This window comes from Cryptomeria japonica, chromosome 1 (assembly GCF_030272615.1).
Source record: "Cryptomeria japonica chromosome 1, Sugi_1.0, whole genome shotgun sequence".
In the NCBI taxonomy this organism is placed as follows: Eukaryota; Viridiplantae; Streptophyta; class Pinopsida; order Cupressales; family Cupressaceae; genus Cryptomeria; species Cryptomeria japonica.
Window position 1 is genome coordinate 474811148 of NC_081405.1, and position 24266 is coordinate 474835413.

Sequence of the window (24266 nt, forward strand, 5' to 3'; positions counted from 1 at the left end):
CTAAAACCACAATGCATAATGCAAAAACTGCTAAAAGGGGGCTTCACAGTCAAGGGTTGAAAGTGACAGTTGTATGCATAAAAAGCAATCATACTATAGAAATATGATATCAAATCATACACAGATCAAGCCAAAGATAGGTTTTGTGCAGCCATAGGAGAATGAAAGATTAAAAAACAATTTTGAAGACATGAATAAGCTCATATATGGCAGAGATATAGAGAAATGGGAGTGAATTAACAAAAGACAATGATAGTGTGATTATGATAAAACATAGTAACCATAGGTTTGTCCTATGTATTAGACCTTCAAGAAACATTTCCTTAAAATAGAGAAAAGATTTCAAGAACATTTATGGAATTTCCTTTGTCAAATAAATGTTGAAATTCCCAAAGAACCAAAGGGAGAGTTCATGCTTCATTTCAAAATGGTCATAGTCACCATAACAAGAGTAGTTGACAATCTCAAAGACCATGAAGATCATATTTGGCACTGTGATTTCAAAAAGAGTAGGTCTTCATCCAAAAGAAAAGAATATAGTACTATTAAAGTATATAGCATTTGTATTTCTTTGAGAAAAGAGAGGAAAGAAACAGTGTTAACAATCAAGGGCCAGAGATTGTCAAGAAGCAATGAGATCATAGAGGTCAACACCATGCATTTACACATGACTATATCAATCATGAGGAAGGCTTATTAAAGAATTTAAAATAAAGACTCAATCAAGAAAAGAGAAGCATATCAAAGTATTGATAGTCGTATAATCACATAACAAAGATGGTAATGCAAACCTTGTGGAGACCACATAATAACATAATCCAAAAAGGCATTGAACATAGAGAAATATTTATGTATGACAACTAGATGTATCCATCAAAGGAATTGTTAAATAAAAGTGTTCCATTGTTATTTCACATAACCAGAGATAAGTCTCACATAGGTTATAAAAAGTCATCATGCACAGTCAATCATGAAGGTCAAAGAGTAAGCTTTGAGAAGTATGAACAACAGTGATCAGTTTTAAAGGCTTAAATTCAACCACAGTCATCAAAGTCCTTCAAAGACCATCAAAGAAAAGTCCAAATACAAAAGTATGAGATTAAAGACCAGTGGAAGAGAATGGCATATAATGAGAAATAAAAAACCTACATAGATGCAATCATAAACTTCAAGCTTGCAGCTATAAGAGAGAAGGAAGAGGTGGAGTCTTTAGTTCTACCTCGGTTTGAAGCTTGAAAAGTAGGATTTGGAGTAGTTCAAGTTTAGTTTGGAACTCCACATGGATTAATTATCAGTTGAGACAACTTTTAAGCTCATCTACACTTAGTTGGCAGCAACTTTCACTTCTTTCTTGCATGTTTTTAAAGTAAATTCAACCCAAGAGGCCACATATCATGCAAGATAGAGATAAGATCAAGGTAGAGACTTTAAGCTCAACCTGAGTTTGAAGATGAAGAGGTGAAGTCCAGAATCAATTAGCCTTCAATAGAGATCAAATCCTTCTTTTCTACAAATCCTCTCTTCTTAATTTCCAGGGAGTTATTTCTTCCTTTTGGCATGTATTGTAGACTATTTTTGTCTCTTTCATGCTTAATTGCAGACCCATAACTCATTTTCTGAGTTTTTGTAATAGCAACAATTCCTTTATTTTTCAATAAAATAGTAGCAAAATCCTTCTTAATACTTCTTGTATTATGTTATAAATGAATAATTTGATGAATTTTCTATGATTGTGTCTAAAATCCTCTAAATTTGTCTCATCCAATCAGTATTTGGTGTAAGAAGATACATAGTAGATGAAGGTCTTAGATTGTTTTAATTGATTTTGATAGTTTGTAGTTGTGAAAACTCGTGGTTTTCCTTCAAATGAGCAGCAGGTTCAACCCTTTCTCAAGAAATACTTATTCATCACATGTTTAGTTAAGTTGTGAAAGATTCAAATCTATTTTGTTGAAAGGTTTTGTGAGTTTAGTAGGTTGTAGATCTCAGCTACGATTGGTGCATCACCTCCTAGGATAGTTTTTATTTCAAAGTTACCCTTTTATCCCTTTACCTAGAAAGTTATTTTCATGAGGTTCATCAAAGAGAACCAACTTTCTCTAGAGATTCACCCTCAATTTGAGAAACCCATACGCTTGAAGGTGTATCCATGTTTCATAGGATTACTGAGCTCCCAAATTAGCAATATGGCGCAATCCTTTGTGACAACACCTACAAAATGAAATAATTCATATTTATCTTCATAATTTCCCTTCTTTTTCTAAAGGATTCAAATATGAAAATGTGTTTCGCACCCTCAATCATATTTTTTCCAAAGATTAGGAGTTTAAGTGAAGGATCCACAACATGTTTATCTTCTCCATTCTTTTCTTTGTGGTAAGGTTTCATAACCTTCTCCTTTCTAGGACTTCTTAATGGTGTAGCATTGTGTTCTCTACCTTTGTGTTTTTCTAACTTGATTTAAAATAATTCTTTCACTAATATCAATTCACAATTTGCTAGGAATCATTCTCATTGCTCTTTTATTTGTTTTTGCAATACTTCTTGTATTGAAATTAATATATTTGTATATGTCATGGGGGATGGGTTCTAGTTTGATAAGTGTGCCTCTTCAAATTGACGTTTCATCTTTGGTAATTTCTTTCTTTTTGTAAACGACATTTCACTGGTTATCATTGATAAATCCCCAAAACATGACTTTATTTTTTTCTTTTTATCTCCTCTCTTCTTAACTTTCTTATGCTTATTAATTAATTATTCCAACTAATCCTTAAAGTAATACATAATAATTTATTTTAGGATCTAAGGAGTTTCATGAATTTTTCATCACACCAAATTATGATATTGGATATGCTAGTTTTATCAAATGGCATTTTGGTAAAATTTAGTAGTGTTGGAGCCTCACTACTTCTACAACCCTCTAACAATGTCTTCCTTGATACCCTATAGTTCTCTATGCTTCCTTTTTTATGTGTCAAAATTTATCTTAATCTCTCTATTTGAGAGGTCATTTTTTTACGAGTTTTCCATTCTTATTCTTCAATTACTTTTCCTTCTTCTTAGAAGCACCCATATTGGCATGCTGACTAGCAGCCACATTGGTGTGTTCACTATTTATCTTTTCTTCATTCTCTATTCTTTTACGATCTCTTCCGTATCTCTCAATATTTTGTTTTTTTTAATATCCTCATTACTTTGGCTTTTCATGTTTACTTTTGAATTTAGTGTCCCATTTGATTTCACTAAGTTTCTTATTATCTCTTTCCATGGGTGTTACATTACTCCTTTATTTCCTCCCATTGTAGTTATTTTATATGTATATTGATTCAGAACATCTCTGTAGGTATTTATTTTAGATATTTCCCCCTTTCCATTCCCCATCCCTTGAATTCATAACCCCCTCTCACAAGGTTGACACCAAGGAGATTGTTATATAGTATATGTGATGGTGGAAAGTAGGGTTGGGGTTAAATTAAGATAATAAAACCACTAAATGACCTAATTAACCTACACATTAAGGAGGAGAGAAATATAATAGATCTATCTTTGTAAGACCAAGATTGAGATTAGATTCTTGGTTCCTTGATAAGAATTCATCCTCCTTAAATTGAATCAAATTGAATTATTTAAGATTAGGGAAAGATAGTGAATTATTGAAGCAATCTAATAGAAACAATGAGCTACAGATGTTGTACGGAGCCAACAACCTAGACATGAGCAGAAGAAGATGATTCAGATCTGTTCCTAGAAGTTCAGCCTGATTTTTCAAGAACAAGTAGTATCAATTTTCCATGATCCTCCGAATATCTTGAGGTTGAAATCTAAACATGTTCATCTATGTGAATCTTGTCGATCATCCTAAACACATATTTTGTACCTCTTCCTAGACACAATGAAAAAGGGGGAATTGTTGGGAATTGGGGTTTGCCTTAGGTCAAACCTCAATTTTTGAATTAACCAAGAAATTGAATTGAAAATGTAAATGAAGTACTGTAGTAAAATACTTTCCTTTTGAGGGAAAGACTGAGAATGAACGAAACACTAATGATATACCTTTAATGAAGTGTTGTTTGTCTCCACCAAGGAATTAGGGTTTCATGTAGATTGCCTTCATAAAATATGTTGAAATAATGCGTTGATTTTTTGTTGTGGTTATCATTGGTGTCAAACTTGTCATTCTAGATTTATTTGGAATGTTTGTGGTGTAGAATTATTTTATTGTGTTGTTGATGTTGCAGTTGTTCTATTGGTTAATCTGGAAATGGTTGGATTCTTGGTGTTGAGTTTTGTCATTATCTTCATTGGATATAGTTTTGATATCATGAATATGATGGTTTTGAGGTCCAAAAACATCTTTGTGTTCTTCGAGTGTTGTGGCATTGATCGTTCCTGGTTGTGAGATTTTATGTTTGACCTATCCTTAGGTCTGGATTGTTGGAATCCAAGAACACTGAGAGGGGGGTGAATTAGTGTTTTGTTGGTAAGATAAGTTTTAACCTTATTAACATAGTATTTCAGTAACTGGTAACCATAAAAGAATATAACAACAAATATAAATAGTGTCACCACAAGAACATACGCCATAACACAGAGATTTATACGCGGAAAACCTAAAAGAGGAAAAACCAGTGGGATTGGTGACACACAATATCTATCCACTAGCCAAATGAATACATATTACAAGAGGGGCTTGCACATGCAGAAAGGCCAATAGCCTAGAGCACACTCCTCATCACAAAAGAGGCCTCACTAACTACAAACACCAAATAATGGTTTACAAACAAAATTCTAAACTCAGAAAATGCATCTACTATGCTGGATGAGTTCCGATTCAAGAATTGTTTGTACCAATTTCTAGTGTGTCCTCATTTACCAGTAACTTGCTCTACATCCCAAACCTTTAAACCAATAACCAAGACCAACTATAGAATATTATATTCGCATACAGTCGATAAATATTGTTCGCACAATATCACATAACTATATCTCGCATCGTATGTATATCTCTCAAAATCTCATATCCAAAATATCCTAACCAAACTGAATTAAATACCCTTCCCAAACATAAACATAAATTCCTTATGTCAGCTTACAATGATATTATAATTTATTTGTTGGTATTATGGATGTGTTGCATTAGTTTTGTCATTGATGTCAACACTTATCCTTCTGGAGATCTACATTGTTGATTTAGCATTATGGTTATATTGGTTTACTATTGAACTGACACATTGTGTTCACCGACAAGGTGACTGACTTATGCATAGTCACCAGTATATTGTTCACCGACAAGTTATATGGTTCACCAGCACTGATGATGACTTAGTATCATCAGGAGATCACTTGATTATGTCAAAGACATGGTTTGGATACTTGGTTTTTATGTTTTGGTTATTGGTCTAGGTTATGGACCAGCATACGTTAGCTATTCCAGATCAGCACGACACGTTATGGAGATGATTTATTGATTGGATATTGTTGTAAATGCATTAAGCCGACATGATGCATCACATCAAGACTTATTTTGTTATTGATTTAATTGTAATATTCTTAGTGAGCCGACCTACACATTTTGTCTTAGGTTTTGTATATATGTAAGATCTCATTTGTGAGATGAGATATGATATAATATAAGGTCAAGGTATGGTATTGTAATATGGTATGTGTGAATATTGAAGATCATATGAGCAGAACATAGAGAAGGTTCAAGGAAGGTTTGAAGGTGTTTATTAGAGCTTAACCAGTACTGAATCCGACATTAGAGATACTATTTTGAGTAGTACATTATTCTAGGATTTAACCATCCTATTGTAGTCATTGTGACTCCCATTTGAGTAGTGTGCTCTAGGCAGTTGGCCTTTCTGCATGTCTAGACCCCATTTGTATACACATACTATCTGCAGTAGTATCATCTGATTGTGGGCAAGGTTTCCCACCGTGGTTTTTCCTCTTATAGGGTTTCCACGTCAAAATCTATGTGTTATGTATTGTGGATATTGTTTCTCTTTTTGTTTCATGCATTAAGTTTCACCGGTATTGATATTAACTGCTAATCTGTTAACTAGCAATAAGTTTTGTTTACCGGTATTAAGCATTAAGTTTGATTAAGTCATAATTGGGTTGAAATTCATTGACAACTGATTCATCTCCCCCCCCTCTCAATTGTCCTTCTGGTTCCTAACAATTGGTATCAGAGCTAAGTCCTCTTTTTGTAGAAGCCTAACAACTTGAGGATATCCTATGGCAACAAACATTTTCAGGAAGGATAGTCCTAAACTTGATGGAACTAACTATGGTATATGGAAGATTAGAATGGAGACACATCTGAATTGAATTTGGAAGAGACATATGGGAAGTTACAAAGGATGGCTATGTTGGTCCTACTCCGAATCAACCTAATCCACCAACTTTGGGTAAAGATTAGGAAAATGATTGCAAAGCAAGAGAAGCACTTTTGAGTGCATTATCAGATCAGCAAATCATGAGATTATCATACTGATCTACTGCTAAAGCTATTTGGGATAAATTGGAGACATTGAATGAAGGAGATACCACTGTCAAAATTGCAAAACTGGAATGTTACCGGGTCAGGTATGAAAATTTGAAAATGGAAGAAGATGAAAGAATTTATGCTTTTATGGAAAGAGTTAATGAAATTATTTTAGGGATACAATGTTGTGGAGGATCTTTAAGTGAAGATGAAATTGTTTCTAAAGTTTTAAGAGATTTGCCACCGACATACAAAATGAAAGTAACTGCTATTAATGAGTTGAGAACAATGCCTAATACATCAGTATCTAGAGATACCTTGGTTGGAAAACTTTCAGCATTTGAGCTTGAGGAATTTGGTCATGTTGCTACAATTAAGACAGATTTAGCCTTCAGAGCATCATCATCTGCAGCATCATCATCATCTAACAAATCTGATTGGAAAACACTTTATGAAAAAGAACTTGAAGATATCAGGAGGGAAAATGAATAACTGAAAGAACTTGAAGCACTATTCGCAAGGAAAATGCCTAAAGGTCTAGTTGGAAGTAAGTATGAAGGTAAAGCACCATTTAAATATTTTAATTGCAATAAAGTTGGTCATATAGCATCTAGATGTCCTGATAGACATGCAAGATTGAGAGAGGAAGCTAAAAGAACATATAAGCCTAACCCTGAATATCAGAGATACAGATTTAAGAAGAACAAAGATAAATCATGTTACTATGTTGATGAAGGAGTTATAGATGATTCTGATGAAGAACCAACAGACAATGGATGGGCATTTTTTGCAATAAAAGAAGATCAACCGGCACCTACTATCCCACTGGTAGAGAATTCCCTGGTAGCTAAAATTGAAGAAAAAGATGAATGAATCATTGATAGTGGATGTTCACATCATATGACTGGTGATAAAAGTAAATTCTTATCTTTTCAGGAATACAATGGAGGTGTAGTAAGATTTGGCGATGATAAAGTTTGTTTAATCAAAGGAAAAGACACTATATCTTTGGATGGTAAGCACAATACTAACAATGTTTATTATGTTGAAGGTTTGAAGCATAATCTTTGAGTGTTGGTCAATTAGTTGAAAAGGGATTTTAGTTACAATTCAAGAATGGTAAATGCAAAATCATGAACAAAACTAGATTGGATATTGCAACCAGTAATCAGACTAAAGGTAATATATTTCATTTGAATAAAAGTGATAAGACATGTTTGATTGCACATATTGATGAAAGTTGGTTATGGCATAAGAGACTTTGTCATGTAAATTTTGATTTCATTGTAAAGATTAGTTCAACTAAGGTAGTAAGGGATTTACCTAAGATTGTGAAACCTCATAATCCGATATGTAAGGAATGTCAAATGGGAAAGCAAGTTAGAACAACTTTTAAGAGTATTTCTGAGAAGTCCAATAATGTTCTTGATTTAATTCATATTGACTTGTGTGGTCCGACAAGAACAAGAAGTCTACAGGGAGATACATATTTTATGCTAATTATTGATGATTATTCTAGAATGTGTTGGGTTACTTTCTCAGGGAGAAATCAGAAGCTTTTGGAAAATTCAAGTTATTCAAGGCAATGGTAGAGAATGAAACTGGTAAGAAAATCAAATGTTTGAGATTTGATAAAGGAGGAGAATTTACATCTAAGTAATTTAATACATTCTATGAAGTGAATGGAATCAAAAGACAACTATCATCACCCTGGACACCTCAATAGAGTGGAATTGTTGAAAGGAAGGATAGAACTATTCTGGAAACATCTAGAAGCATGATATTTGAAGAAAATCTACCTCATGTGTACTGGAGAGAAGCAGTGAATATAGCGGTTTACACTTTCAACAGAGTTCACATCAAAGCTAAAACTGGTAAGACCCCTTATGAAGTATGGTTTGGTAATACTCATACTCGTAAATACTTCAAAATATTTGGAAGAAAATGCTATATTAGGAGAGATGAGTATGTTGGTAAATTTGATCCTAGAAGTGATGAAGGAATATTTCTTGGTTATTCATCTAAGAGAAAGGCATGTAGATGTTTTAATAAAAGATTGCAGAAGATCATTGAAAGTGCTAATGTGAAGATAGATGAACACTTTAGAGGAAATTCAAGGTTTGTAGATTCGGAACCGGCAATTGAGATGATCATAAATGAACCGATACAAGATGCACCAGTATAGAATGTGGATCCAGTCACATCGGCATCATTAGAGAATTCCACGGTGACTAAAGAACAACATCATGTGAATAAACCCAGGTATGTAAGACTGAATCATTCAAAAAATCAGATAACTAGGAATAAGTATCAAGGTGTTATGACAAGAGGAAGATTGGCAAATGAAGAGGTATGCTTAATTTCCCAAATTGAACTAGGATCTATTATTGAAGCATGTCAAGATGAACATTGGATAAAAGCAATGGAAGATGAATTAGAACAAATTGAAAAGAACAATACATGGACATTAGTTCCCCGGCCTAAAGACAAAAATGTAATTGGAAATAAATGGGTATTCAGAAATAAACTTAATGAAGATGGTAAGATAATTAGGAACAAAGCAAGATTAGTTTGTAAAGGATATTTGTAGAAAGAGGGAATTGATTATAATGAAACCTTTGCAACGGTAGCTAGAATTGAAGCAGTTAGATCATTTCTTGCATTTGCAGCTCATAAGAACTATAAAGTATATCAAATGGATGTAAAATGTGCATTTATGAATAATGAGCTTGAAGAGGAAGTTTACGTTGAACAACCAGATGGATTTTTATTGAAAAATGATAAAGATATGGTTTTTAGATTAAGGAAAGCTTTGTATGGATTGAAGCAAGCTCCTAGAGCTTGGTATGCTAGATTGGACAAATATCTTTTGAAGCTTGGTTACACTAAAGGTAATGTTGACAACAACTTATATTTCAAAGTGACTAATGATGACATCTTGGTTATTGAAGTTTTTTTTGATGATATCATTTTTGGAGGAGAAGATGGATTGTGTAAGGACTTTGCTAACAAGATGCGGGAAGAATTTGAAATGTCTATGATTGGGGAGATAAAATGCTTTTTTAAGATTGTAGATTTCACAAACTGATAGAGGTATATTCATATGTCAAATAAAATACTTGAAGGAACTATTGAAGAAATTTGGTATGGAAAACTCTAAACTGGTAGAAACTAACAGAGAAACTTTTTTCCACCTTTAATAGAGGAGAGCTACTTCTCAGAGGGAGTAGTTGGTTGTATGTTCTGGTATTTCTTCTTAACTGCTTTGGCATTTGATGTCAAAGGGGGAGAGAGATATATGGAAAAAAATTCTTTTGGAGATATTATTCATTGGGGGAGAGATATATAATCCTTGTATTTTGGTTTTGATTTCTAGTATTAATCTATTCAGGAGATTGTCGGTTTTTCGTTTTTGGCATTCTGTTTTGGCACTTAGATTTTTTTCCATCTAGTGTTGCCATCAATGCCAAAGGGGGGTATTGTTGGTATTATGGATGTGTTGCATTAGTTTTGTCATTGATTTCAACACTTATCCTTTTGGAGATCTACATTGTTGATTTAGCATTATGGTTATATTGGTTTACTATTGAACCGACATATTGTGTTCACTGGAAAGGTCAGTGACTTATGCATAGTCACTGATATATTGTTCACCAATAGGTTATATGGTTCATTGGAACTGATGATGACTTAGAATCATCTAGAGATCACTTGATTATGTCAAAGACATGGTTTGGATACTTGATTTTGATGTTTTGGTTATTGGTCTAATCGGGTTGACATATTTGTTGTTACCAGTAGATTGGTCTAGGTTATGGATCGGTATACATTATCTATTCCAGATCAGCATGACACATTATGGAGATGATTTATTGATTGGATATTGTTGTAAATGCATTGAGCCAACATGATACATCACATCAAGACTTATTTTGTAATTGATTTAATTGTAATATTCTTAATGAGCCGACCTACACATTTTATCTTAGGTTTTGTATATATGTAAGATCTCATTTGTGAGATGAGATATGATATATGATAAGGTCAAGGTATGGTATTGTAACATGGTATTTGTGAATATTGAAGATCATATGAGCAGACTAAAGAGAAGGTTCAAGGAAGGTTTGAAGGTGTTTATCAGAGCTTAACAGGTACTGAATCCAGCATTAGAGATGCTATTTTGAGCAGTACATTATTCTAGGATTTAACCATCCTACTGTAGTCATTGTGACTCCCATTTGAGCAGTGTGCTCTAGGCAGTTGGCCTTTCTGCATGTGCAGACCCCATTTGTATACACATACTATCTACAGTAGTATCATCTGATTATGGGTAAGGTTTCCCACCGTTGTTTTTCCCCTTATAGGATTTCCATGTCAAAATCTTTGTGTTATGTGTTGTGGATGTTGTTTCTCTTTCTGTTTCATGCATTAATTTTCACCGGTATTGATATTAACTGGTAATAAGTTTGGTTTACCAGTATTAAGCATTAAGTTTGATTAAGTCATAATTGGGTTGAAATTCATTGACAACTGATTCACCCCCCCCTCTTAGTTGTCCTTCTGGTTACTAAGATTATTTGCATGTCGGCCTAGACAATAATAAATACATTAAACTTCATGACCGATTCCATTGATTGCTGTCGTGTAGACATGTTGGATCAATCTCCTATGTCGACCTCATATATCGGTTCTTAGTTTACTGGTTTCCCTGAATGTCAGTTGTCAAAACATGAATACCAATGAGTATCAGTTAAGTGTCCAACCCAAAATGATATGTGTTGTCATCAATGAAAACACAACTAAACTAGATGAGTGTCAGTTGCCAACAATCTCCCCCTTTGGCATTGATGGCAACACTCATGTTAAAAATGAATCGCTCAAGTGTTGTCTCGGTTCCTCCAAAAACTAATGACCAAAATTGACCCTGCTCCCCCTGAGCTATACATTACTTCTTATTTCCCTTGAAATTTTTCACAACAACCACTCCCCCTTTGACATCAATAACAAAGGCAGGGAAAAAGAATGAAAGAATGAAATCAAAATGTGTTTACGAGATCTAGATATACTTGAATATATTTGGATAAGCACCCTTCAAAAATCCTAAGTATCCCAACTAGTTTTCAAAGTTCCCAAAATAGATACAAACCCATTAATAATGTATGCATGTAGTTCTTCTTTTGTTAGATCCGCTAGTGTGGGTTTATTCATCAATTCTAGACTTTCCCCCTTATGAAGTAATAAAGTGTTCAACTGGGGACTTACCAATCCTCTCAATTCCCTATCTCGCCAAATTAATCTGTTGATATCTTTCTCCAAGGTGGATATCTTAGATTTTGTACCAAAAATTTGACCATCAATGACGTTGGTCAATGTCTGAGTACCATCAAAATTGTTAGCCAGATGTTCCAACTGGGCCTTAGCCGCTTTTGTTTTCACCTCCAAGTCAGTTGTAAGTTTGTCGGTGTTAGTACAAGACCTATATATACAACTAAACTGATTAAGAACCTCATCAATCTTTGTAAGTTTCTCTGTCATCTTTACCTTGTCTGATATGATCATATTATCATAGGTGACTTTCCTAGCTGCATTGTATCGCTCTATGAATTGTCAGTTTGATATATGTTGAAGAGTTTGAAACTCTTTTACAATATGTTCATTCAAACTCTTAAGCTTACTAGAGGGGCTAGCTCATGGACTAGCATGTCCTGGAACTAGGTGTTGCAAAATCGGAATGGCCTACTCAATGACCTGCTTGTCTTCTGATCCTTCCTTCCTCAACTTATGAGATGCAACAAACATTAATTGAAAATTGCTCAGGTGCTCAATGTTCTTCTGGCCAAAATCAACTTGACCGGATGAGCCAAGTGCCAATAATGAATGACTAGACTCTCCAACCTGCTAGCTAGCACTAATGGCTTCACCACTTGGTGCAGTAACCATCTCAACCTTAGCCTCTTCAGTATGTGTATTTGTTGCCAGAGGTTCAACATCCTCAACCTATTTATTATTTGTATCCACATCAATAACCTCTACATCCGGAATGTTCTATTCTGATGTATCCTGCTTATCATGCACAACTTCAAAGTTATCTACCGGTTTCTCTACATTATGTACAGGTGATACTATCGGAGGAATATCCTATGTTAGTTTTTGTTCCAAATTGGTAAATCCATACCCAATATACCTTTTCCCTTACCATCAATAGATATGTCTTCAATACCATGCTTAGGCACAAATACCAGTGCAGTAAAGAAATCTGGTTTATCTACAAAGAATTTTACCCACGGCTCATGGGTCTCCTTAACTATTTCATTTACTCTACCTACCATGAGACTCACATGTCGGTGTCGGCTCTGAATTTTTTTCTATTAGCATATTCAAGACACTGCTACAACTCCTCATCAGTTATAGAAACACAAATAGTTAATAACTCCTGCAACTTTATATTTTTATTCTCCTCAATTGTAGATAATCTTTGAGCATCTAGCTTATTGTACAAATCTCCTGGTATTTGATTTTCAATCTCAAGTAATACCTTCTTATATATATCTAAATATAACAAAATTGCTTCCTCAATCTCCATTTGCTCCTTATTATCCATATGTTCATAATAATGTTGGATATTACTCAAAATTCCATCTTTATTTATTTGATCTATCAATTTAGAAACTAAGAGAGGAGGAGTGACCTCAATACTCTTATCGGATTTGAGATCTATATCTAATTTTGATTTCTTCTTCTTGTCGGGAGTAGAAGTAGATTCTTTAACCGATTTTCTCTTCTTTGTTTGTTTCATCTCCTTCAAAATTTTCTTTGGAGCTGCCGGAGGAGTGACCTTTACTTTCTATACCTTTCCTTCCACATGCTTCTTCCTCTATATCCTGATGTATGTCTAGGGAATCTTTGGGGGCACAACATCAGTATCAGAACCAGATTCAATAGGGGCAATATAAGTTTCTAGTTTCTTCATCTTCAATATACCCTTGCTGGTTGTTGCTAATGGTGGAGTTAGAACTGTTGCCGGAGATGACCCTTCTTCCAGTCCAATGATCTTATTGATTTCAGAGGACATCTTCTCCATAGCTTCTCTAACCTTCTTGATTTTTCCTTCCCTCATCTTCTAACTGAAACCCATCTGAACTTCAGATTCCTTTTGTTTTGTTGTCTCAAAGGTTTTCTCAGTTTCATCATCTAAGGCATCAATAAGAGTCTTGGCATATAAGTCCAAGATCTCAGCATCAACCTCATAACCCATCTCAGTGATCCAAATCTTTCGTGGTTGCACTGCTTCCATCGATGTTTCATCCTTCTTAACCATAAAGTAGATTTTTGTAAAGTACTTATCAACAATATGTTTAGGCACTCTCTCTCTTTTCTTCATAGCCTTTTGAAATGATATGAAATAACCCCATAGAATAGAGTCTCTCTCCTTGTCTTGTCCTAAACCTCTTATAGCATCTTTTATTTGCTTTCCTATCAGCATATCAAATGCCCATTGAGTTTTACCGGATCCTAGTAACTCATTCAAAAGGAAAAGCATCAAGCAAACAACAAGATTGCCATACCGGAAAACACCTTTCTTCTTACCCTTAATCTTCCCTAGGTTTAAAATAAGCTCTTCACACATCCATTGACAGAGATCATACCTATCATTTTATTTGACCATCTGATGAGCATAGTAAATGCATGAACTGGAAATAGAGTTCAATCGGTTTGATTGGGTTACCTTGTAAGCGATGATCATGCTTGCAATTTGAACAAATTTTTCTTTGATAGTGCTTATCCTGATTGATCGGTTGTCAAAAGTTGCACCAGTTAACTTCTCAACCTCATTGTTAGGTATTTTCTTCCTTCTAGGATTCCGACTAGTTTGGGGCAAACCAGTGATTGCACAAATAGCCTCCTTGGTAATTTTGTAAAGTTGGTCCAACCATATGAATTCCCCATGGACACGGCTCGGTACATACCGGATCATTTCATCTTCAAATTTTGGCATCTCCAAAATGTTTGTGAAACCCTAATCCTTCAAAATTTGTAATTCCGGTTTCATCAATCCCTTCCTATCCAATAGATTTGTCATGTACATTGTTTTGATCTCAGTTGAACCTAAATCCTCCAGAGTGCAGTGGATATATGCATGAACATCTTCATCATATAGGATTCCATTTGGAACCCTAGAAAATACGTCGATTGAATTATCAACCTTCACAATCTGAGGGCATTGCGTGAAAATTAGGTGTGGATGATCACTGATGTCAATAACAACAGGGGTAGCCACACCTACCAGAGCGGGAGAAGATCCAGAAGCCATTGCAAACAAAGATAGTCTGGAAATTGAAAAAATACCTCACAACCTTCGCCGGTGAAAGTTCTTGAAAATCCACACCAAATGAACTGGAATTCGCTTGAAAAGATTTTGGTCACCTTGAATCACCTTAAACTCGCTCTTCTTTTCTCTGAATGTTGTGTGATAAGAAATGAACCATTTCTCTTTTATTCTATGAAAACCTTAATTTCTCATTGACATAAATGTGTGTCGGTCTATCATACCAGATTCAAAATCCATGACCTTAGTGTCGGGAAACCTTCAAACTAATTTCACCAAGATCTGAAACAAGCTTTCAAACCACTACTAGGGGTAATGCAAGATCTATCATTAATTTACCTCCCCCTAAGGCTAACGCCTTAGTTATTGAATAAGTTTCTTGTTGGTGCAGGAGCATTCTAATCTGTTGGTTGAGTGACCAAGTTGATTGTCTCTGCCAGTTGATCTTCAGATTTCCTAACCTATTTCCTCTCATGCTCCTTCCGGATATCATCTTTCTATTTTCCTTTTTTATTTTTTCTTACCAGATTGTTCTTGCTTCTACAGAATTTAGCAATATGTCCTATTTGGTTGCATGCATAGCAAGTGACGTTATTTTTCTAAATTGCCTTACTGTATCCTTGATTATTCCTTGACCTGCATTGATTAGCCATATGTCCAAACTTTCCACATGCATGACATCTCACATTCACTCTACAATCTTCTATCCTATGACCATACTTCTTACAATTTGAACACTGACCAGGAACTGCATTATTATCTTGATTTCCTCTATTTTTACAATGTCTTGCCAAATGACCAAATTTATTGCAAACAAAACATCTACCATTGAATTTATGTGCATTGGGTTGCCTTACCAGTGGTTTTTGGTTGATAGGTGGATTCTCTTTTTGACCAGTTGTTTCAACTCCATTTGCAATACTAGAGCTTTCTCCTTGTTCAAATCCAAGACCTCTAATGTCTCCCTTGTGCCTTTGATCCTTTAATAGATCATCAAGCTTTGTAGAACTATCCTTGAAATTGTCTCTGTATTCATTTGTAGTATCCAGATCTCCTCTTAGGATTGTTATCAATATTTCCAAGCCTTGCTCATTGTTTTGGGTTTTTACTAGCTCAGTTCTCAACATATCATTCTCATGTGCCAGCCTAATGCATTCCTCAGATCTATCTTTCAGAGATCTGCCAAGATTTTCTTCATCCTTTTTCTGGTCTTCAATCTTCTTAGACATCCTCATAATTAGGGCTTGCATTTCACTCTTCATGACAATATTCTCCCGACTCATCTTCTGACATTGTTCTTTAAGGGCATTCTCCTCTTCATCACCCTGATTTTGTAAAAGTTCCTTTCTTCTAGCTTGAGCAGATGACAGCCTCTGATGTAGGACAAGAATGAATTCCTTTGCAGAGTCCAACTCATCTTACAATTTCAAGTTTTTCATCATTTCAACATCATAGTCTTCAAGAGCTACTTCAAGTTGTTTCTCCATACTCATCTCCATGGATTTCGGATTCAGGATCTTTCTTAAGTTGTTAGACTTACTCCAAGGCACCAGGCTTCGATACCAATTGTTGGAATCCAAGAAAACTAAGAGGGGGGCTGAATCAGTGTTCTACTAGTAAGATAAATTTTTAACCTTATTAACAAAGTGTTTCAGTAGTCGGTAACCATAAAAGAATATAAAAACAAGTATAAGTAAAGCCACCACAAGAATGTACACCATAACACAAAGATTTATACTTGAAAAACCTCAAAGAGGAAAAACCATGGTGGGATTGGTGATCCACAATATCTATCCACTGGCCAAATGAATAAATATTACAATAGGGGTTTGCACATGCAGGAAGGCCAACAGCCTAGAGCACACTGCTCATCACAAAAGGAGCCTCACTGACTACAAACACCATATACTGGTTTACAAATAAAATTGTGAACTCAGAGAATGCATCTACTATGTTGGATGAGTTCCGGTTCAAGCACTGTCTATACCGGTTTCCATTGTGTCCTCCTTTACCGGTAACTTGCTTTGCATCCTAAGACTTTAAACCAATAACCAAGACCAACTACAAAATATTATATTTGCATACAATCAATCAATATTGTTCGCACAATATCACATCACTATATCTCGCATCATATGTATATCTCTCAAAATCTCATATCCAAAATATCCTAACCGGACTGACTTAAATACCCTTCCCAAACATAAACATAAATGCCTTATGTCAGCTTACAATGATATTATAATTTATTTACATGTCAGCCAAGACAAAAATAAATACATTAAACTTCATGACCAATGTCACTGATTGCTACCGTGTAGACCTGCCAGATCAATCTCCTATATCGGCCTCATATACTAATTCCTATTTTGTCGGTTTCCCTAAATGTCGGTTGTCAAATCATGAATACTGGTGAGTACCGATCAAAACCCAAAATAATATGTGTTTCCATCAATGACAACACAACTAAACCAAATGAGTGTCAATTGCCAACACGGATATGAATTTTTGGAAGCATGTTTGATATGTTATGGGTCTCACTGTAATGTGTGGAGATCTGGATTTGAGTTATTTACATTGAAGAATATGTTCTTGACTGTTAATTGCTTATATGGATGTGTAGCATGTGGATATGTTGTTTGTTATGTTTTAGTGATTGTGGATTGGTGAATTGGTCTTTGGAAGATGCGTTTTGGTCTCCTCTTTCTCTTGGAGTGGTTCAATGTGTGTATTTTTTGTTCATAAAGTGTATCTTGTTTCAAGATAACTTGGTTTAAGCTTTGATGATCTATCTTGTATAGAAAGATGTGTATGATTGAGTTGTGAAGAGTAAATAAGAGTGAAGAGAAGGAAGGAAGGAAAGTGTGATGAATATAGATGCGAGGATAATCAGTGAGTTTTGGTAAATAGCAAAAGAAGAGTTGTGTTTGAATGATATGCAAGTTGTTTTGAGACTGTGATAGTGATTTGAGACAGAGTGTTGGCAGTTGAAGATCAGAGTTATGTGTATTGATGTTGATCACTTGATGCAAAGGTCAAGGATAGCTTCATGATCAGAAGATCCTTATTTTCATATCATTTTTGTATCTTTCCTTGAGTGCAGTTAGCTTAAGGTTTTGCAAGTCCTATCTTGTATCTTGCCCCATGAGTAGTTAGCCTTGGTGTGCAAGTTTGGAGTAGTTAGCTCTTTTCTTCGTAATCTAATATGCATAGTAGATATATTTTATGGGTAGGTACTCACTGTGATTTTTTCCTGCTTGGGTTTTCCACGTATAAATCTTGGTGTTCATGTGTTATATATGTGTTGAAGTTTAATTGTTTATGTGTTGCATTTAATTTTGTTTTGGACTGATTCACCCGCCCCTCTTAGTCATGCCTTGGGATCAATAATTGATATCAAAGAAAGGTTCCTCTTGAGTAAGATTAAACTCTTGAGGTAGATCTGGTATAGTGCGGGATGTGCATTACAAAGTTCCTATCTTTGATGGTACAAATTTTTTGTACTAGAAGGAGAGAATGGAGTCACATTTGGAAACATTGTAGAATGAAATTCAGGAAATTATTCAGACTGGATATACACCTCTGTAGGGTGGTGCTAAGACTATAGATCAGATAAAATTAAAGGAGGCTAATGCAAAGGCTAGAGCGATAATCCTAAATTGTATAAGTGATTCAGTGTTTGAAAGAGAAATGATTCAAGGAAGTAAAAGTTGTATGGAAAAAGTTGTGTTTGGCATATGAAGGAGATTCAAAGACAAAGTGGGATAGGTTGATTAATTTAAAGCAGAAGTATAAGTACCTGAGAATGCTTGAAGATAAGAGCATTGAGAACTATATTATAGAGTGACTGATCTTGTTGATAGAATTATAGTTGTCGGTAGACATTTGGAAGAATGTGATGTTGTTTATAAGATATTGTTGACTTTGCCTAATTCCTACAAGCCACAAAGATGTGTTATACAAGAGAGCAATGATTTGAGTAAATATATTATTGATCAGCTTATTGGTACCTTAGTAGTCTATGAGATTTTAGAAATGGAGCAAGAGAAGAGAAAAAAAAGAGAAGAAACATTTAATGTTTAAAGAATTGATGATTTGGAATGCAGTGGAGATGTAAATAAATCTAAAGCAATTTTTTGAGAAGATTGCAATGAAGCACTAGAAAATACAAATGTAAGTTACCTCTAAAATGTTTTTCTTGTGGTAGAATTGGGCATTATGCTTCTAATTTGACTTACAAAGAAGATTATAAGAAATTGGATGTCGATAAGAAAAAGAACAAGTTCAAGAGACACAATTTTAATAGAAGAGAGAAGAAGGGCTCATATTCTATCAAGGAGCATACATCATGATGCAAGAGCACTAGTCTAGTTCTTATCGGTTGGGCAGTTTTCAGTGGAATTGCTTAAGAGCGTGGCATTTCTTCATGTTTGAGTGTTTAGCATTGTGGTTTTGGGTTTATTCCCTTGTGTTCATGGTCTTTACCATGAAGTTTCATAGTATTTGGCTTTGTTTTTGGTGAGATGTGAATTCTGGTATTGTCTCGGTTGATATGTTCTTACCAGTTAGCCAGGTTGTATGTTGAGTGAAGATGATTTTGGGTTATGGTTGATCTCCATGACTTGCGGATCATTAGAGGTGTTTCTTTGGGTCTTGGTCGGTATTCTCCAAAATCAGTATATCATTTTATGCTTTGGAGATTGTTCTTTGTGATTTGAGCCGACATGTTACCGTTGCACATTTCATGAACTAGTTGGTCTTTGGGCCGACTTGATTGAGTTGTAATTATTTGTAGATGGTATAAATGGAAGCTTGTGAATCATTTGAGGGGAAGCTAGAAGATTGAAGGTAGAGCTTTGAGATTGAGCGAAGATGTAGAACCGGCGAGATTCTGATCCGATAGGACTGAGGCTGGAAGGCTAAGGTCTGGATTAGGATAGAACTGGTAGACTATTATTGGAGGCCGACTTGATGTGCAAATGATCTGCCGATCTTATATTTGTATTATATGCATTATTTGTATCCTGGACTATGATCCATCATGTGGCATGTATAATTCTTCAGACTATGATAAGATTCATTCACATTGTTTACCGGTTATGTGTTTTGTGTTGTTACCGGTTGTTCTTCCTGATTTTTTTGGTACCTTGTTACTGGTTATCGGTATGCTTTGCATTGTTTATGTGTTAAGTTGCAAGGTTGGGTTGTCCTTCATTTGATCTCCCTGCCTTGACTGCGTCACATCAAAAGATGAACTTGATGATGATTCGAATGAAGAATCCCTATTTTTGGCAATTGAAGATAAGGAGAAGGCTTTGGAGAAATTGAAAAAGGAGAAATCAGTTAATATTGCATTGCATGCTAAGATAGAATCGAATACATGGATTATAGACCGGATGTTGAAATAATATGACTAGTGATAAAGACAAGTTTATTAATGTCAAGAAGTATGATGGAGGATCAATGAAGTTTGTTGGAGAAGATGGTGCATCTATTCGAGGTCATGGAAGCATTTCTATTGATGGTAAGCATATGACTGGTGATGTTTACTATGTTGAAGGATTAGGACAATTTGTTAAGTGTTAGTCAGATGTGTAGAAAAGGGTATGAAGTTTTGTTTAGTAGCACCAGATGTGTGATCAAAAAGGAGAAGACTGGTAAAAGAGTTGGAAAAGGAGCTGGAACATGTGAAAATGTATATTATATCAAGGATAAAGAGGAGAGTAAGTGTTTTCTAAAGCAGAGTAATGAATGTTGGTTATGGCACAAGAGAATTGTACATGCCAATTTTTGATAATAGGATCAAGATTTGTAGATTTGAAGCAGTTAAAGATTTACGTAGACTTGTGAATCCTACTGATACTATGTGTAGAGAATGTCAATTGGGAAAGTAGATAAAGAGAAGATTCAAGAATAAGGAATATTCTAGTATGAAACCTTTGGAGTTGATTCATACAAACTTATGTGGACCTATAAGGACAAGAGGTTTAAACAGAGAAAGGTATTTCATGTTACTCATTGATGACTTCTCTAGAATGACTTGGGTTACATTATTAAAGGACAAATCTAAGGTTTTTTTATAGCTTTAAATTTTTCAAATTTATGGTTGAGAATCAAGTAGATGCTAAGATTAAGTGCTTAAGATCAAAAAAATGAGTAGAATTCACTTCATGGGAGTGATATTTTTGTGAAATTCATGGGATCAGAAAGCATTTTCTACTCCAAGGACTCCTCAAGATAATGATGTTGTGGAAAGAAAAAATAGAATTGTTATTGGGATGGATAGGACTTTGTTAAAAGATGCTAATTTGGCTAATGTATATTGGAAAGAAGTAGTTCATGCTATGATGTATCTTCTTAATAGGGTGTAGATCAGAGTAAACCATACCAAAACACCTTATGATCTATGGAACGGTAGACCTCTTACTATGAAGTATTTTTAGATCTTTGGAAGAAAATGTTATATCAGAAGAGATGAAGACAATATTGGGAAATTTGACTCTAGAGAAATGAAGGAATCTTTTCGAGATATGCTACAAACAACAAGGCTTACCAATGTTTCAACAAAAGGTTGAATATAATAGTAGAAAGTACAAATGGGAAGGTATGTGAAGAATGGAATTAGATTGAACCTAATATTGAGACTGGTATTGAGATTGTTCCAATTTTTCAAAGAAGACAAGTGATCAAGAAGAAAACAAAGAGAAGGAAACAAATGATGATGATGAAGAAGATGAGGATAATTTAGAGAAAGTTCCTGCTAAGTATGTTCAAAAGAATCATTCAGAGAATTAGATAATCAGAGATAAGAGAAAAGGTGTTTAGACCATAAGGAAGATTGCAGAAGCTCAAGATCAAGCTAATTAATGTTTTCTATCTATGATGGATTCATAGACTTATGAGGAAGCAAGAAAAGATGAGAGTTGGGTTAAAGAAATGTAAGAAGAACTAAATCAAATTCAGAAGAACAAGACTTGGGAGCCGGTACCTAGAATGGTGGACAAGAATGTAATAGGAACTAAGTGGGTATTTAGGAATAAGTTGAATGAGAAATGACAAGTGACAAGGAATAAAGAAAGGCCGATATGTTCTCAAGTGGAAGGTATAAACTTTGAAGAAACTTTTTATCTGGTAGCAAGGATGGAAGCTATTCGTATGTATCTTGCATTTTTTGCTTACAAGAACTTTAAAGTTTATCAGATGGATGTCAAATCAATATTTTTGAATGGAGATCTAGAAAAATAAGTTTACATTGAGCAACCAGATGGATTCATATTGATAGAAGATTTGGATATGGTATGCAGACTAAAGAAGGAATTGTATGGATTCAAACAAACACCCAGACCCTAGTGCAAGGTTTTTACTTCAATTTTTTTTTAGAAAAGGTACAATAGACAGTAATCTTTATTTCAAGATTGATGGAGATAAGTTGTTAATTGTTATAGTTTATGTTGATGGCATTTTATCTAGAGGAGATGATATCTTATGTAAAGAATTTGCTAAGGAGATGCAAAATGAATTTGAAATGTCAATGATTGGTGAGTTGTCTTTCTTTCTTGGGTTGCAAGTCGTTCAATCAGAAGATGGAATTTTTATTTCTTAGAGCAAGTATGTGAAAGAAATTTGGAAGAAGTTTGGTTTTGATGGTTGCAAACAACTCCTTCAACCATTGGATGCAAGTTGAGTAAAGAAGATGAGTCTCCAGAAGTTGAACAGAAGAAGTGTAGATCGATGATTGGTGGATTGTTGTATTTGACTATGTCTAGATCAAATATCATGCAAGTTGTTTGTCTGGTAGCTAGATTTCAAATAAATCCAAAGGTAACACATGAGCAAGATGTAAAGAGAATTTTTAGATACTTGAAAGGTACTGTGGATTATGGACATTGGTACAAAAAAGGTGGAGATTTTATGTTGAAATCCTATACTGATGTAGATTGGGCTAGAAGTGTTGATGGTTGAAAGAGTACTAGTGGTGGTGCATTCTTTTTAGGAGACAGATCAGTCTCTTGGTTCAGTATGAAACAAGATTCAGTTTCCCTATCTACTATTGAAGCAAAGTATATTGTAGCGACATCTTGTTGTACTCAGGTAATGTAGATGAGACAAACTCTTAAGGATATCAAGGTAATATATGATGAAGCAATTCCTATTATGTGTGATAATACTAGTGCAACAAACATTTCAAATAATCTAGTTATGCATTCGAGAACAAATCATATTTCAATAAGATATCATTATATAAGGGAGAAAATTGTTGAGAAGGAAGTTCAATTGGAATACATTTCTATGAAAGAGCAAGTTGCAAATATTTTCACTTAGGCATTGGAAAAAGATACATTTGAGTTTCTTTGGGAGAAGCTTGGGTTCATTGCCCCTCCTTCTAGCTAGGTGCATCATGGGGATGCATCTTTCTAGGGGGAGCTTTCATGCCTATTTCTTTTCCTAGATTGATGTTGTGACTTCTCTCAAGGGAAGCAATGGTGCGTACAGTGTTATTGTGACCTTTGTCCTTGATGGAAAAGGAGGAGAGATTGAGTAAGTTCTAGCAAAGGGAAAGGTTCAATAAGTTTGATATGTTGGAAAGATTGATATTGAGAGAGATAGTGCAAAAATGTGATGTATGTTTTAGAGAGATATTGAGCAGTATTCTTCTTATTTAAGGTGTAGGTGTCATCAAGTATTGCCATCAATGACAAAGGGAGAAATTGTTGAAAGTATGTGCTGATGTTTTGTTTTGGTTGTCATAGATGTCAAACTTGTTGTTTTAGGATGTTCTGGGATGTCTATTGGTTCAGAATGTCTATGGTGTAGAGTTATCTTGTTGTGTTGTTCATGTTGCAGTTGTTCAATTATTTTTTTGGAAGTGCTTGGGTCTAGAATTTATTGCTGGTGTTGAGTGTTGTTATTTTCATTGGATATAGTGTAATGCCCCACCAAGAAACCCTAAAGGATATGACTAAAAACAGTCAAAAATAATGCAAATTTTTTTTAAAAAAATAATATAGAACATAAAAACTTATGGAACAACGTAGCAATAGAAGTTGCAGAAGCGAAAGACTTAACTCAAACTCCTAAAGGGTTTCCCAGCGTGAATTACTTAATTAAACTAACCTTTACTTAAGATCAATTAACCCCTTTAATAAATACATTTAACCATTAGAATCTTAATTACACTAGTCAATAATTGTTTCATTCTTTTGCATGAGATAACACTAACATTTCCATACTTCATTTATGATTAAACACTCAATTAAATTGCTTTAATGAATTTAATTAAAGATAGAAATCCTAACATCTAACTCACATCATAATACATTTCTTTTACATTGCAAGGATAGCTTAGTATTACAATTGCACTTAATACATCAAGTCTCATAAAAATTACATAATGATTGCATCAAATTACAACTTCCATGAAGGAATACATATAACATATGATACAACCAA